Source organism: Strigops habroptila, chromosome 2 (genome assembly GCF_004027225.2).
Source record: "Strigops habroptila isolate Jane chromosome 2, bStrHab1.2.pri, whole genome shotgun sequence".
In the NCBI taxonomy this organism is placed as follows: domain Eukaryota; kingdom Metazoa; phylum Chordata; class Aves; order Psittaciformes; family Psittacidae; genus Strigops; species Strigops habroptila.
The window spans coordinates 120,925,139-120,941,598 of record NC_044278.2 but is presented as its reverse complement, the minus strand read 5'-3'; the positions used below and the strand labels follow the sequence as shown (position 1 = coordinate 120,941,598).

Here is a 16,460-nt window from a genome sequence, read left to right as displayed (position 1 = left end):
TGAGGAGGGATGTGTGATCCAATAGTTGGCTGCACTTTTTAAGTTTAATTATCTGATGTCCATCAACTTGCCTGGAAAGTGAGTGGAAAAACCTTTACAACTGAATAGATACTGCTTGACCATATCTTACAACTGATAAAACCCCAACATTTCGTAGTGAGATTGCTTTGGATGGACACACAGACTTAGAGTAATAAAATGGTATTAGCGTGATTTTTGAGTACACCCTCTCTGAGGACTGGAGAATAGGATGACTGATTGGAGATGGTCCCAGGGACCTCCTTCCATATATTGTATTTTCACATGCTTCTCAATGTAGGATATTGTTCTGCTGCTCTGAGCCTTTCCCTACACTGTAGAACTCAGGCAGAGCTTATATGGCAGTAGAAACAGATTCAGGGTCATAACCTCTTGGCTGTATTTTTGCTGGATTTCTGCTGTTGGTAGTTTTTAGCTCTGCTCAGGGGTGCTATGCTAAAATACCATCTTCATAATGCTTATAGGGAGCACGAATCTTTCTGGGTCTGAACTTGTGGGTAAAGTGCTTTGTCTACCAACCTCTTGTTCACATATGGCTCAGTCTGATCTTTGTACCTTCATTGCTCAGGAGAATGAACTGGGCACCCAAAATGCAGGTGACTTCATCTAAATCAGTGCAGTTCACATCCAACCTGTGACGCAAGCTGTGAGATACTCGTGAGTCATTTGACTTCATGTTCTAAGAGATGGTGTAGGTAAAGAGGATAAAGTTGTGAGTGCTGTAATGTGCAAATTATGTGAAATAAACCCAAAATGTTTATTTCCTGATGAGCCTGCCTAGATGGTTGAGATTTTAGGTCTGGATCAGTTCTCCTTTTGACCTGTGCTCTGCACCTACATTTGTCCATACCCAAAGGATATAATGCTCTGATGTCCTGAGACTATATTTACAGTCTAGATAATCATAAGGTCCTTTCCAACCCTAACTATTCTATGATTTTTCTCATGTTTTATAAGTATAGGGGAAGGCTGCTGTTGCATCCATCCTGATTCTTTAGGGATGCCACAACTGCGAAGCAGTTGTCTTGAGGGGAAAGTGTCATGCCATTTTTGCTGCAGCGGGAGAGATTGACTCCAGGGCATGACCAGTGCAGAGGCCCAAGAGCTTTTGAGTATTTATAGGTCTGTTTTCAATGGAAATGCTGGTTAATAACAGCAACAGCTTGGATCATGCAGGAGAATTTGGTAGCTGAATAGCTCCCAAGAGGCTGATAGCATAAACATATTTAGAAGCAGAGAGATGAGCGGTGTCTGCTGGCCTGGGTCGTCTTTGTAATGCTTGGCATGAAAAGCATCATAGGGCACCATTTATCCACCATCAAACATGTGATGTGGGGAGCTTGGCTCCTCCAAAAGCGACCAGCCCATTTCTCCCTTTGCAGTAAAAATTACCCCCAAAGAAATAGAGTTATTCATCATCTTCTTTTTTAATCTCTGTTTCTGATCCTGGAACACAACTCTTAAGGCTCAGCAATATCCCTTTTAAACTTCCAGCCAACCTGGGATGTAGTCATTGCTTTTTCCTTCTCCATCTTCTCTGGCTGGAACAGGGCTTTGAGCAACTCCTTGCTCTATAATTCAGTGAGTATTCTCGCTGGGTTTAGTTTCATCAGTTCCTCACAGAGACCCTGTCACTGTTTCCATAATAAACCACAGTGTTTATGGGCAGCAGATAAAGCTGTGAAAGGTTTTCTTTGCATATGTACGAGCCTTCAAGCAGAGATCTGGGAGGAATTTTATATCTTCAATTATTGAAGTTAGAGCCAGAGGAGAAAGTTATCCATTTGACATCTCACTTGGAGCACTGTGTGCAGTTCTGGGGTCCTCAACATAAGAAGGACATGGAGCTGTTGGAGCAAGTCCAGAGGAGGCCACAAGGGTGCTCACGGGCTGGAGCAGCTCCCGTATGGAGACAGGCTGAGAACATTGGTGCTGTTGAGCCTGGAGAAGAGAAGCTGCGTGGAGACCTCAGAGCAGCTTCCAGTGTCTGAAGGGGGCTCCAAGGATGCTGGAGAGGGACTCTTCATCAGGGACTGTAGTGATAGGACAAGGTGTGATGGGTTCAAACTGAAACAGGAAGTTTGGGTTAGATATAAGGCAGCAGTTCTTTACTGTGAGAGTGCTGAGGCACTGGCACAGGGTGCCCCGAGAAGCTGTGGCTGCCTCATCCCTGGCAGTGTTCAAGGCCAGGTTGGACACAGGGGCTTGGAGCAACCTGCTCTAGTGGAAGGTGTCCCTGCCTGTGGCAGAGGGTTGGAACTAGATGAGCTTTAAGCTGCCTTCCAATCCAAACCATCCCATGATTCATAATCAACAGCCTACATACTGGACTGTCACAACTATTGGATAATGCTAGGCCAAGCATTTGCATTTGGTGGTTCCTTTCAACCCAAGTTCCCTATTTGACTTTCTGGTTGGGTTTGGGATCTTTGTGCCCTGCTTTGTGCAGTATTTATTATCCAGGCCATTGCGTGATCAGGAGCTTGTTTTTGATGGGGAGTTTGGTGGTATCTCAGAATCAGTCGAATAACAACTCCATCACTCCTTCCTCTTCCCAGTGTGTTACAGATGGGCAGATAAATAAGCATCACCAAAGTAAATCACCTTACATAGCTTGGTTTGTCTGATGGAGCCTGAAGTGAGGAACTAGTTGACTTTAGAGTGGATTTACTAATGTAAAATAGAAGCACATTTGGCTCATCAGTTTTTTCAAAATCAATGTGTCCTGCAAAGTTTGGTCAGGTTCCTTTACATCAGCAGGGCGGTGGTGATGGTGAGCTGATTATTGGGCTGAAGATGGATGTGCCCTTCATCTCAGAAACATCTCTACTCTGCCTGGATGTGTCTTACTGAAGTGGGTGTATTCAGAAACTAAATTAATTGATAGGAAACAAAACCACCCAGGAGCTCTTATAATGAGCTTATTTCTGCTTGGGGAAGCTGGAACACCATCAGGAGCTGCTCCTCTTTATTCATGCTTCTGATCTGTCTTTTTGAATGAAGTTAAATAATGGTGTGTTTGCATTGATGTCTATCAAAAACCTTATCTGGTTTGCTAAGAACATCCCCATCCCAGACTGCAAGGTGTTTCCTTAGCTTAAATCTTCAGCCTCCTCCATAAATTGCTCATTCTTCAGGGCACAGGGAGCTCCTTGTTTTATGCAGGAGTTTTTCCCAGCTGAGATGTGGAGTATTGATGGTGGAGCTCATAAACCATGGTTCAGTGCATTTCGTTGTGCACAATTACTAGAATTCATTGAAGGATAGAAACTGTGTGTTGTCCTGAGGTTGGGTTTCCTTTGTAATCTTATCAGAGAGCCTTGACTGTGTTTGAGATTCTTGCCTTCATATTCTGTCATTCCCCTGTTTGTGGGGGTTTTTTTTGGAATAAAATCCCTGAATGATGGATATGATGGGGCCTGGGGTCTGGCCCTTGTCTTACAAGTCTTTCAAGGTATAAATGTACTGTTTTGTCTTCATCTGCTGATGGAGAACACTGGCCTGGTATCAATGAAGTGGTGTTTAACACTTTCAGTGCTCTGCAAATGTAAGTGTGAAAGTGTTGAAGTGGTGGTGAGCTGGTTAATGTGTGCATGTACCGTTGCTTGGGGAACAAATGTTGCAGTGACCGAAAAGATGTGCTTTTGTGTGTATTGAAGCAATGTGGATTGTGAAGTGATAGGACAAGAGGAAATGGCCTCAAGCTGCACCACGGGCGGTGTAGATGGAGATTGGGAACAATTCCTTCCCCAAAGGGTGCTCAGGCATTGGAACAGGCTGCCCAGGGCAGGGCTGGAGTCACCGTCCCTGCAAGTGTTCACACCCCGTGTAGCCGAGGCCTCAGTGCCATGGGTTAGTGGTGGCCTTGGCAGTGCAGGGCAATGGTTGGACTTGGTGATCTTAGAGGTCTTTTCCAGGCTGCTTGATTCCACGATTCTATGAATTGAAGTTGTAACTGGCTGTGGGCTATGCCACCCCTGGTGGGGCTGGAAGATGAGTTACGAGTTCATATAACCTGTCTAACCCTCAGTAGGCAGGTTAAATGCAGCTATTCAACACCTATTGAACACCTAAGAAATCAACACCTATTGATTTCTTTTGGCTTTTCTAGCATTTTAAGTAGAATGTATCTCACTAAATATTTGCATAGGTTCAAGTTTATTAGGATTCCTTCTGCTTCCTCCTGTAGCATGTGATCAAATGAACACCTTACTCTTGGGTTCTTGTAATGAAAGTGTTCAACACCCTCCTGGCGTATATAAAGCGAGTAGATGTGGAGCAGGAGGGAAAGGTGGCATGTTCTGTCTCTGAACATGACAGTAATGCAGTGATGCTGCAAAGGCTCTTCAAAGGCTGCTGGAGAATGAAGTGGCTGCAGGAGGATGCTGATGTATAGAGGCACTTATGTGTGACATATGGGATACAGTGTCCATACAGGGGCTGCAGTATGTCCTGGAGCATCTTTCCAGGCCTGATGTCTTCACGTTGAGACCAAATGCCCTCTGGGGAGATGCTGTGGTTGAATTGCTGCATTGCTGTTCCTAAATACAGGGATCAGTGGATGAATATCTCTGTGCAGCAGCCAGGTTAAATTATTTAAAGTTATCTGTAATTCCTTTCTCCCTTTCCTAGAAACTTCTGTAAAATTCAAGGAAGCACTTCTTCCTGCTCTAGGAAACACAGCTTTCCCATGCTGAGCTTGTTCCTTAAAAGCAGACTGATGTGACAGCATCTCAGCAGTTACAGCTGGGGAAGACTGATGAAGAAGGGACCATCTCCAACCCTTTTCTCTCCATCTTCTAAACTGATTAAAGCATAAGTGTGGTTTTCTCTGTCTAGCCTGGCTTTGCCAGGTGAGCAGTTGGTTGGGAACTCTGGTTGGGGGCAAGGTGTCTGGTGCATGGGCTACACCAGGCTCACAGCTTGGTTTATGGGCAGATGTTCCTTGGAGGCAAAGGCATCTTGTGACTCACTTGCAAACCTGCACCAGCCTTGGAGAACAGGACGCTCTCATTATATTTATTGTCTCTTTGGCAAAGCACAAGCTCTTGGGTCTAAATTACAGAGTCCTTGATTGCAAGAGCCTGTCCTCATTAACATTGCCATTGCAAATGTGTGGTGGTTGTCTACCGGAGCAGGGTCTAGGAGGGGGGACACTCTGTCTGAGGCTCCCTGCAGTTGTCTTGGTTCAAATCGCCCTTTTGCTGAGGGTTTTTAACCAGTTTGCATCCATTTAGCATGTTTCTTTTTCAGCTTTGCTCCTAATGCAGCATCCCCCTTGTGTTTCATGAATTTCTGTGTGAAACAAGTTGGGAGGATGTTCTTTTTTTAGTCCTGTACCATTGCTAAAGGGATCTCTGTGTTGGAAGGCTTGTCTATGCTGGTGCTAGGCATGTTTTAGTCCCTGGCTGTATTGATCTGTCAGGATGTTTTAAGGTTTTAAGTCAGCTGGAGCTAAACAATTCTATTTCACAACAGGGTTAAGGTTCAGCAGAACTCTCCACCCTCTTTTTCTAGGTGTGATTCATGTGATAATTCACTGCCTGTGCTCCCAAATTGTCTTCCTTATCAATTACCACTTGTTTTCCAGCCTGTCATTACATGGGTTTGGAAGCTGGGCTTCCCCAGGGGAACGTGTTTGCCTCCGAGGCTGCCAGCAGTGATGGATGGGTTCACCTCCAGCCGGGTGTGGGCTAGAAATACTCCTGCTGCTTCCTTTAAAATGATGCTGGGCAAGCATATTAAATGTGATGGATGGTGGCAATCACTGCAGGTATTAGGGTGAGAATGTAAGTTGCTGTTGCTTTTCTATGTCCTTTCGGTGTTCATTTTTCTGTGCATGAGATGCTCTTGGACCTGTTTTGTTCTCAAGGTTACCTGACTCTCGCCCCCTCTGCTTATTGAGGGCTGTCTTGTAAAGCACCACAGGACATCTTTGGAGATGAAGACCTGTCTTCCTCTCCTCCCTTCACTCCCTCTGTCTGCAAATAGGGATAGTCATCTTGCCCTTAAGATGCTGCTCTTAAGAGTGTTGCTCTATCTTTGCTTTGTAAATGAGTCCCATCAGCAACACTAAAGGGTGAATTGTGGAAGCATCTGCTGGTGTTTGCACATTAACTGGTTTATGAGCAGTCAGTGCTGAAACTGCATCATGAGAGGCCAGCACTCAACTTCTTATTAGTCCAGGGCCTTTGTGGCTTGAAAACAAATTAAATTTGAGATTTTCAACACTTGCAAACAATGTTTAAAGCTATAAGAGAGTTAGAAGAGGCTGAAATGACTGCTAAAGCCCCCATTATAATCCTTACTACTGATTGAAGTGATTTTCAGAGGTGCCTTGTAATGCTGAGTGTAAGTGCTTCATAAAGCAAACAAAAAGCAGGGATGGGCTGTAATGGGTTTTGAAGCAACTTCTGGACTTTCCTTCTTCCTGCTGTGTGAGGAAAGGCTGAGAGAGCTGGGACTGTTCAGCTGGAGAAGAGAAGATTCAGGGAGACCTGATCCCATGTGCCAGTAATTAAAGGGTGGCGACAAAGAAGATGGAGACTCCTTTCTGACAAGGAGTCCCATGGGAAAGCCGAGGGGTGATGGGCACAAGTTCCTCCTGGGGAGATTCCCAATGGACACAAGAGAGAATTTTTTCCCAATGAGAACAACCAGCCACTGGAATAATCTCCCCAGGGAAGTGGTGACTCCCCAGTGTTGGACACTGTTAAGATTGGGCTGGACAGGGTGCTGGGCCATCAAGTCTAGGTCATGCTTTGCCTGGAAAAGTTGGAGCAGATGATCCTTGAGGTCCCTTCAACCTGGGATTCTGTGATTCTTCAGAGGTCTGCAGTGAAGTTTGGGGCTGCACTGTTATAGGCAGGGTGAATGTCCAGGTTGGATGGAGTCTTGGGTGACATGGTTTAGTGTGTGGTGTTCCTGCCCATGCCAGGGGGGTTGAAACTAGATGATCTTAAGGTCCTTTACAACCTGAACTTTTCTAAAATTCTACTATTCCAATGTGGTCCAGGAGAAAAGTTCTCCCAGCCCTGGTGCTGATGGTCAGTGGTATCTTCTATAGGAATGGCCATGGATGAGGGGACGTTGTCTCTGCTGGGAACAACCCCTTGGAAACTTCCAGAGGATTTGAGGTCAGAAAAAGCAACAGGGGAAAAAGGAAGGCTCCAGCTTCTCCATTTCTGCAGCTCTTCCAGCAACAAGGGTTGGTTCAACACCAAATGTTGCCCTGAATAAACTCTCTTCTTCCCTTCCTTGGCAGTAAAATTACACAGGTTGCTTTGTGGGTTTTATTTAACAGTGCACACCAATACTTCCCCTCCTTTCTTCCCTGCTCTGTTTTTCTCCCTCTTTCTGTTCTCTCCTTTTTTATTTTTTCTTGCTTACAAGGAGAGAAATAGCCAAAATCTCTCTCCTAAGACCTGCATGTAAGTAACATCAGACAGCTCAAACGCAAACCCTTTAACTTTGATACCTCATTTGCACTAGAGTTGCTGAGGACAATGAGTTCTTGATCTCTTCTTCCTGACGATGCTGATCTTCAGACAACACCAGACTAAGAAAGATTGGTTTTCCTCTGCTTTGAGCTCTATAAAAAAAAGAGCTCGGTGACATTGATGGCTTTTCTCAGAAACAGGAAGAGTGCTATTCATATTTTTCTATTTCATGTTTTAAGTGTATGAGCAACTTTTTCAGGCCCAACTTACTCAGATGCTGCTGTCAAGAGGTGTTAAAATTGGGTGGAAAGTCATGAAGAAGACAGATTAAACAGGTTGTCATTGTTTCTTCTGTCTATGTTTGTGTGACCCCTTTGGAGCAAATTAAAACCAATCTGAGCTCTGCAGTTCCAGTTTCCTCTCTCTACTGACCTGCAGTGCCCCGTGTATCCCTTTCTCTATGGTGAAGTGAGATGCTGATAACAGCATTAAAAAAACCCTGCGTCAGGAACCAGAGGAAAGACAAGATTTAGCAAATACAGCTCGAGGGGTACAAGTGATTTGAAGTGATTAATATGGTGTTAGGCTTCTGTAGATATTAAACATCCTGAGCTCTTGTATAAATGAAGCTGTAGGGCACAGAGGGTGGGTTGTTCCTGCTGAGGGCTGTGCTGTTGCAGTGAATGTAGGGGTTGGCTTTGGCCAGCTGTATATTTGGAAGAGTCAGGAGTAGCTGTGCCAAACTGGGGCTCTTTCATGACCCATGACAGTGATTAGTCCAGCTGTTGTATTATAGATATCATGGTGGATATTGCCACCCCCATCACTTCCAGGCTTGTCTGTGCAGCTGCTGTTTGTGCCCAGATTTAATTATAGCAGCACTATCTAAAGATGAGCATGTCCTTCCTTGCGATACCACCCCCAAACCAGCACCCACAGAGGAAATTCCCCTTTTTCCTCCTGCTAAATGCACGACTGTCAATCGAGAAGTGCTATTGCTTCCCACGCAGGAGAGCTGAGAGTGCAAACCAGTCCATCGCTGTGTGCAGGGAGGTCAAGGGCATGGGATGTCCTGTGTCATCTTTTGGATGTTCGGAACATTTGGATGGCTGCACTTGCCAAAAGAGCCTTAGAGGTTTCAAAGGGGATGGGGGGAGTGAGGTTTGTGTGCTGAAATGCCTGTATGAGAAATAAAAAGCTTATAAAACCAAGGCTGTCCACTCAGCAGAATGAAATATTAAGTTAATTTTGCAAATTGGACCTCTTAAAATGACAACTTCTCCGTGCTGGAATGGATGAGACTCTATAGAGTGGTGACAATACAGTACATTTAAGGATATCTTTGAAAAGGAGAGGGATTTGGGATCAGGAGAGGACCCTAAATGTGGAAATTAAAGGAAATATTTGCAAGTGATGGTCTTCAAAACCATGTCTCTCCTGTTGTTGTAGGGGGCCTTTGAGGTGCATGATCAGCAGATGCATTAAAAGCCACCCATTTTCCAGTTACCTCTGGAAAATCAGTTCCTAGGTGTGAAATTGGTGTATTTTGAAGGATGGGAATAATGATGCCTTTGTAATGGAGTCTTTGATCTTGGCAGGTTCCTCTGATATAGAATCATAGAATCATAGAATCATAGAATCGTAAGGGTTGGAAAGGACCTTAAGATCATCTAGTTCCAACCCCCCTGCCATGGGCAGGGACACCTTGCCCTAAACCATGTGGCTCAAGGCTCTGTCCAACCTGGCCTTGAACACTGCCAGGGATGAAGCATCCACAACCTCCCTGGGCAACCCATTCCAGTGCTTCACCACCCTCACTGTAAAGAACTTCCTTATATCTAATCTAAACTTCCTCTGTTTAAGTTTGAACCCATTACCCCTTGTCCTACCACTACAGTCCCTAAGGAAGAGTCCCTCCCCAGCATCCTTGTAGACCCCCTTCAGATACTGGAAGGCTGCTATGAGGTCACCACGCAGCCTTCTCTTCTCCAGGCTGAACAGCCCCAACTTTCTCAGCCTGTCTTCATATGGGAGGTGCTCCAGCCCTCTTATCATCCTCGTGGCCCTCCTCTGGACTCGCTCCAACAGCTCCATGTCCTTTTTATGTTGAGGACACCAGAACTGTACACAGCACTCCAAGTGGGGTCTCACAAGAGCAGAGTAGAGGGGCAGGATCACCTCCTTCGACCTGCTGGTCACGCTTCTTTTGATGCAGCCCAGGATACGGTTGGCTTTCTGGGCTGCAAGTGCACACTGCCGGCTCATGTTAAGCTTTTCGTCAACCAACACCCCCAAGTCCTTTTCTGCAGGGCTGCTCTGAATCTCTTCTCTGCCCAGCCTGTAGCAGTGCCTGGGGTTGCCCCGACCCAGGTGTAGGACCTTGCACTTGGCTTGGTTAAACTTCATAAGGTTGGCATCGGCCCACCTCACAAGCGTGTCAAGGTCCCTCTGGATGGCATCCCTTCCCTCCAGCGTATCAACCGAACCACACAGCTTGGTGTCATCGGCAAACTTGCTGAGGGCGCACTCAATCCCACTGTCCATGTCACCGACAAAGATGTTGAACAGGACCGGTCCCAACACCGATCCCTGAGGGACACCACTCGTTACAGGTTTCCAACTGGACATCGAGCCATTTACCACAACTCTTCGCGTGCGGCCATCGAGCCAGTTTTTTATCCACCGAGTGGTCCATCTATCAAATTGATGTCTCTCCAATTTAGAGACAAGGATGTCATGTGGGACAGTGTCGAAAGCTTTGCACAAGTCCAGGTAGATGACATCGACTGCTCTGCCGCTGTCCATCAGTTCCGTGGCTCCATCATAGAAGGCCACCAAATTGGTCAGGCAGGATTTCCCCTTAGTGAAGCCATGTTGGCTGTCACCAACCACCTCGTTGTTTTTCATGTGCCTTAGCATGTTTTCCAGGAGAAACTGTTCCAAGATTTTGCCAGGCACAGAGGTGAGACTGACTGGTCTGTAGTTCCCCGGGTCTTCCACCTTCCCCTTCTTGAAAATGGGGGTTATATTACCCTTCTTCCAGTCATTGGGAACTTCACCTGACTGCCAGGATTTTTCGAATATGATGGACAGTGGCTTAGCAACTTCATTCGCCAGCTCCTTCAGGACCCGTGGATGGATTTCATCAGGTCCCATGGACTTGTGCACGTTCAGGTTCTTAAGATGGTCTCGAACCTGATCCTCTCCTACAGTGGGCCTAAGGTCTTCGTTCTCACAGTCCCTGCATTTGCTTTCCAAGACTTGGGTTGTGTCTTCTTCTACAAGCTTCAGGCTGGTTTACAGGCTGCTAGGGCTGTTTGGAGGGTTATGAGAGGTGGCTACCTGCAGTACCTATAGTCTTTGGTACCATATGGCTGTTCAGGAACATATATAGAGGAATTATAGTGTGTTGCCTCTTTCTTGGGTGTCCGAGGTGTGTGTGCCTGGCCAGGGAGGAGGCTGGGGCCACATGCCTGGATGGAGAGCCCAGGATCAGCATAGGAAAATGGCAGCGTTGCACAATGCTTCCTCTCCCTGGAGCTAGCTGGGAATTGTTCATCTCCTTTATAAAGGAAGAAGCTGTGGCTGCCTCATTCCTGGCAGTGTTCAAGGCCAGGTTGAACACAGGGGCTTGGAGCAACCTGCTCTAGTGGAAGGTGTCCCTGCCCATGGCAGGGAGTTGGAACTGGATAAGTTTTAAGGTCCCTTCAACCCAAACCTTTCTGTTCTATGAAGAAGGCTGGGGTTTGTTTGGTTGGGTTTTTTGAGAGCTTTGGAGCCCTGGGGAGTAGTGCAATCCTCAGGGATGAATGGCGGTGTAAAAACAGCTCTGAAAATATATTACTGGTTTATCTATTTAACCTAAAGCTGTTGCTTTTTGCTGTGATGATGAGAACTATGCAACCATGTGTGCAAGAAGAAAATTGTATCTCTTCATTTGCCTGTCAAATACAGCTGTGCACATGGGGCTGAATAGGCAATACCAGAGTTCTTGTCCTGTTTTGTCCTAGGATAATGTGGTCTTGGCATGCAGCTGTGCAAAACATATCTCCTGGTGCACAATAACATCTGGGTAAAAGCTGTGTTCTTTTCATCCTTTATGTGAACAGGGAACAAGTGTTGTCCCAGCCCACAATGGCTGGGTTCAAAATCCCAGGCTTAAATTAGCTCTGTTCTGTGCTGTTCTCTATATCCTGGCCCTGCCTATTTCATGTCTTCTGCCAAATAGGCTTATGCTCAGTAATGTGTTGACTGACATATGTTTTAGTAGCTTAAAGCTCTGGCTTTGCTGGAAAAGGGCCAATGAGCATGATGAAGATGCTGCTGTTTGTTAGCTGCACTGTGCTGGCTAGTGGGTCTGGTCCTTAGCTCCTGGTTTGTCAGTGCTCTTGGCTTCAAAGGGGACATACCTGCTGGTTTTCTGTAGCATTTTGGTGATGTACCTCAATTAATGCTTGTCTCTACATCCAGCCTGCCCCTATTTTAGTTGTAAGGGGATTTCTTCCTCCTTCCTTCCTCTTTCTTTACTAAACTTCTCCTTTTCTGTAGTCGCTATGCTCTGTGAATGAGATGTTGGTTTGTAAAGGCTTTAGGACCTCTCTTCTACAGCATTTCTCATCTGATGGGTGGCCAATGCGTTTGGAAGTGCAGCTTTCACACCTTTTGGTGTTAGCTCTGCTTTTCCCATGGCTCCAAAGTTGATGCATCCAATGTTATCCTTTGAGTGCACAGGAGCAGATCTGCCAGACCTGCAAGAAATAGTCAAGATAAAAGGCTCAAAATAAACTATTTTTACTCTTATGGTTTTATGAAGGCAAAAATCTTGGAGAATATACAGAATTTGCTTCTTCCCAGGTACTGACTCATTCTGCAAAAGGACTTCTGTGTTCTGCCTAGCTGATTGTCTGCAGTATTTTCATGTAACGGGGTCGTTTGGGGTTAGCGATGAGCAGTCTCTAGCAATGTGAATGCTGGCATGTGTAGTGTGTGAAGAAGGCAGGACACACAGATCCTGGTGTTTTTTAACACTTTTTGGCTTTTCTTTATATATAGACACTTCTCCCTCTCCTGGAGTTATAAGACTGCAAGGCTGTCTCAGCTGAGTTATAAGTATTAGTGCTATAAGTAGCTTATTGCTCCATAAAGGACTTGTTGCCTTGTCCTTCATTGGATATCATCAATGCATGCTTGAAAGGTTATGGGGTCAATTTTTGGGTCACGCATGGGCTGTTTTCTTTAAAGGCAAGACAGTAATAAGTTATTTTTCAGATGAATTGAGCAGTGATGGGTGATTCAACCCCTCAAAGTCCAACTCTAGGATCATTTGGCTGATGTGGAGTAGCATGTGTATGAGGTTGTAGGTTATGCTCCTGGGTTGTCTGGGTGTAGGCTTGATTGACCATGCCAACTGCCTCTGCTGTAAGGCATAGTATTTATTCTAGACACCAGATTGGAGACTGGGGAACCTAAGTTTCTCACCCTAGCATAGGTTCACAGAATATCTAGAATTGGAAGGGACCCATAGGGACCATAGTATCCAACACCCTCCTCCTGCAGGACTACTTAATACTAAATGACACAAGATTACACTGATTTCAAGGATTAGATCCTCATGCTGCAAGCACACTGGGGCAATCCCAGCAGTCTGAAATTGCGTCCTAATTTAAGGTAACCATGGGTCATTGTGGCTTCAGGAGGGTATTAGGATGCCTGCTTGCTTCCAAAAAGTAGGTTGCTGCTTGTATGAATTTAGATAATGGTTTCACTTCCATGTGTGAAAACAGTTCCTACTTTTCCCACTTTTGTGCTATGGGGTAGAAATCGGAAGAGATAATGCACAGCTTTAAAGAAGAATCCAAGCTCCTATTTAGGACTTTGGGGTTTGTTTTGCTTCTCTCTTCCAGTTGTCTAAGGAGAAAGATGTGGTCTTTGAGCCGAGCTTCATAAAATATCTATTGCAATCTCTTGGTTAGATATAAGTAAATGGGTTCCAAGTGTTAGAGGAAAATGTCAGAAGTCTGGAGGCCAGGTCTCTGTATCAGAGACAAATGTAAGAGGCAAGTAGCCTGAATTTACTGGGATTTTTATTCTATATTGGACAAATCATGTTTGCAGAACTGCAGCTTTTTGTATATGGTTTATCTTAATGAGATACCAGTTGCAGTCATTGACTGAAGAGGCATGTATCAGAATGGGCTGACAAATGACATGTTGCACACTAAAACTAGATATCTAGAAGAGATGATGATAACCGGAGGTGTGTTTAAAACCACAAGTGCAAATGTACCTGCCTCCAGTTGGTGCCACGTATTCAATGGAAACACTTGCGTACAGCCTGCCTGGATGCTGAGCAATCCAAACATACAGAGGTGCAAAGACACCTTCAAAAACAAAGGTAGCCCTGAACAAAAGCAGTGCCCTTGACTTGTCACCATTTTCCCAGTGCTGTAGCTGGTGAGTGGATTGGCACGGGATCAGCTGGGTGCATCCAGCTGGGGCACATGGATTAAGATGCACTTAAAATAATCAGGCATCCTTCAGAGTCAGGGCAGTAAATAGTTGCAAAGACTAATTTAATCATTTCCTATCTGATGAAGACCGAAATCCTTTCTATTTTGAAGTAGGGATCATGGTAGTTTAACAAATGCATGAAGGCAGCTGAGGTAAATGTACCTGTAACTGCAAATCACTGCGCTGCATTTTAGTTTCAAATTGTGCTGCTTTGAACTATGATGGATCAAAATTGAGTGCATTAGGTAAAGTCCATGTATAGCTTGCAAGCCTCTTAACTTTGGATGTAGCTGCTCAAAATATCATCTAATGGGAAATTAATTCTTGTGTAGCATCCCATATCGCTACCATCTACCGCATCTTCCCACCAGGTCTTGTTTAAAGTGGGATACTAAATTATCCCCAAATATTTGGACTTTTGAGAATTGGTGATGGATGTTTAGAGAAGAACTCATCATGATAAAGTAGCTATCTCTTCTTCTGGCCTCTTGAATATGTTGTGCAATAGTTGTCATTCTGGCAGCTCTGGAAAAAGAAAGTTAAGTGCATCTCAAGTTCAGAGAAGAGAACACAAAGTGTGAAAGATACTTTACTGTGCAGCAATAGGAAGTACCTTTGAAGAGGGTACTTGGGAACTTGGAGTTTTGTTTTCCAACCCTACCTCTCAGTTTGTTGCCTTTTTAAAATGAATTATTATTCCTAGAAACAGAACGTGCCTGTTTTCGATGGATTTGCATAGATTTGAGAGGATGAGCCGATGCCCGTCCTCCTGGAGAGCATGGTGTATAGAGAAGAGGTCAACCTGTCCCAAAATCAAGAGTTTACACCCTTTTAGCTGGATGGTCGGAGACAAAAGATGACCAGGAAGGAATTAGTAAGTGGAGAAAACATAAATACATGGACATGCTTGGGGGAAAAGGTGATTGAACAAATGCACTGGCAACTTTTTTGACTGTTGGCTTGCTTGTGGGGTTGTGATGAAAAGCTTTCTGCGTGTCGTTTTAGTAATTCATGATCACCATTTCAAGCTTTGTTTAAACACTGTTGTCGATGATCATAGTGCTGGCCTGAAATAGGATTATGGTTTGTTTTTCTTGCCTTCCTGGAATTTTGCTTAAGGAGGACTTTACCTCTATTATTAAGCCCTATTTACTATGTAAGGACACTAACATCGATGATGAAAGCTTGTGAAATAATTCATGTGCTGCTTGTGTGTTTGGCTACTGCTTTAGATTCATTATAGCTTTCTACAGGAGATTTGTTTTCACATAATTTGGTGGCAGGAGGGTTATATACATATGAATCTAATTATTTGCAGTAGTAGGGAAGGAGCCCTCCATAGCTGCGTGCTCTGTCATTCCTGTGCAGGACTGCAGCTATTTATCCTCCTTGGGGTCCTGCTGCAGTCAAATTCCAGATGTCAGAATTTGCTGGGGTATAAAAATGATCTTAATTTTCTCAGAGGTCTAGAGGGGGTGTCGGGATTGATTTGCTGTCTGTGAATAGAGACTTGACTTCTGTGGGATGTAAGCTTGAAAGACGGCTTCTGGACCACTCTGTATCTTTTCAAAGGCTTGGTGAATATTGAAAACCAAATTATCTGGATCAGTCTCTTCTTTAAAATGTTGTTTCTACAGCATTAACATTGAGAAGGCTTATGGGGAAAGGGGAATAGGTTGGGTTATCTATTGTGAATGCTCTATCCCTGGCAGTGTTCAAGGCCAGGTTGGACACAGGGGCTTGGAGCAACCTGCTCTAGTGGAAGGTGTCCCTGCCCGTGGCAGGGGGTTGGAACTGGATAAGCTTTAAAGTCACTTCCAACCCAAACTATTCCATGAGTCTATGATCTTGATGCAACTGCTTGTGCCTATAAAATGCACCTATCGCTGTCATCTGACAGCCAAACAAGGGCAGGTATCTCTGATGGGCTTGATGCAGGAAGCAAATATATCTAGTCGCTTTCAGGGCTCACAAGCAGTATTGTGCCTTTTATGAGCAGAGAGATTTCAGAGTTGTGGACTCACGAAAAATTCAGGATTTAACCTCTTGTTTCCCTGTTTCTGAATTGCGGGGGGGGGGGGGGGGGCAAAAATAAACTACAGATGCACTGGAGATCTGCTTGGCTGTGGTATGAAGTTAATAGTTATGGCTCCTCTGGAAAAGCTTTCCTGGCATTGGCTTTTACGGAAAACGGGCCGTATTTGTGTTTTTCAGTTGTACTATTTTACCCTTGTTCCCTTCATCTCATGTAGTTAATTGCTCCTTACTTAGCCCCAAAGCTGGGTTTGCTCTTCTTACTGCACTTCTTAAAGAAAAAGTAATGTTTATGGCTGGGAATGAATCCTTGTACTACATGGTCCTCCCTTTTTGTGGATGAGAAGGAGAAACAAAGTGCAAAGGGATCAGGTTGTATTTTAGAAAGTTTGCTGGACTTCCTTGCTGCAGGCATAACCTTTGTCTTGGCTGTTGAGC

The 16,460-nt window shown here is 44.8% G+C and overlaps 1 protein-coding gene across 3 annotated transcripts in view; it reads left to right on the top strand.

Moving 5' to 3' along the window:
* The window catches only part of GDPD5 (glycerophosphodiester phosphodiesterase domain containing 5), a 174,652-nt gene that overhangs the window by 83,117 nt on the left and 75,075 nt on the right, over positions 1-16,460 (top strand). The window lies entirely within an intron of this gene.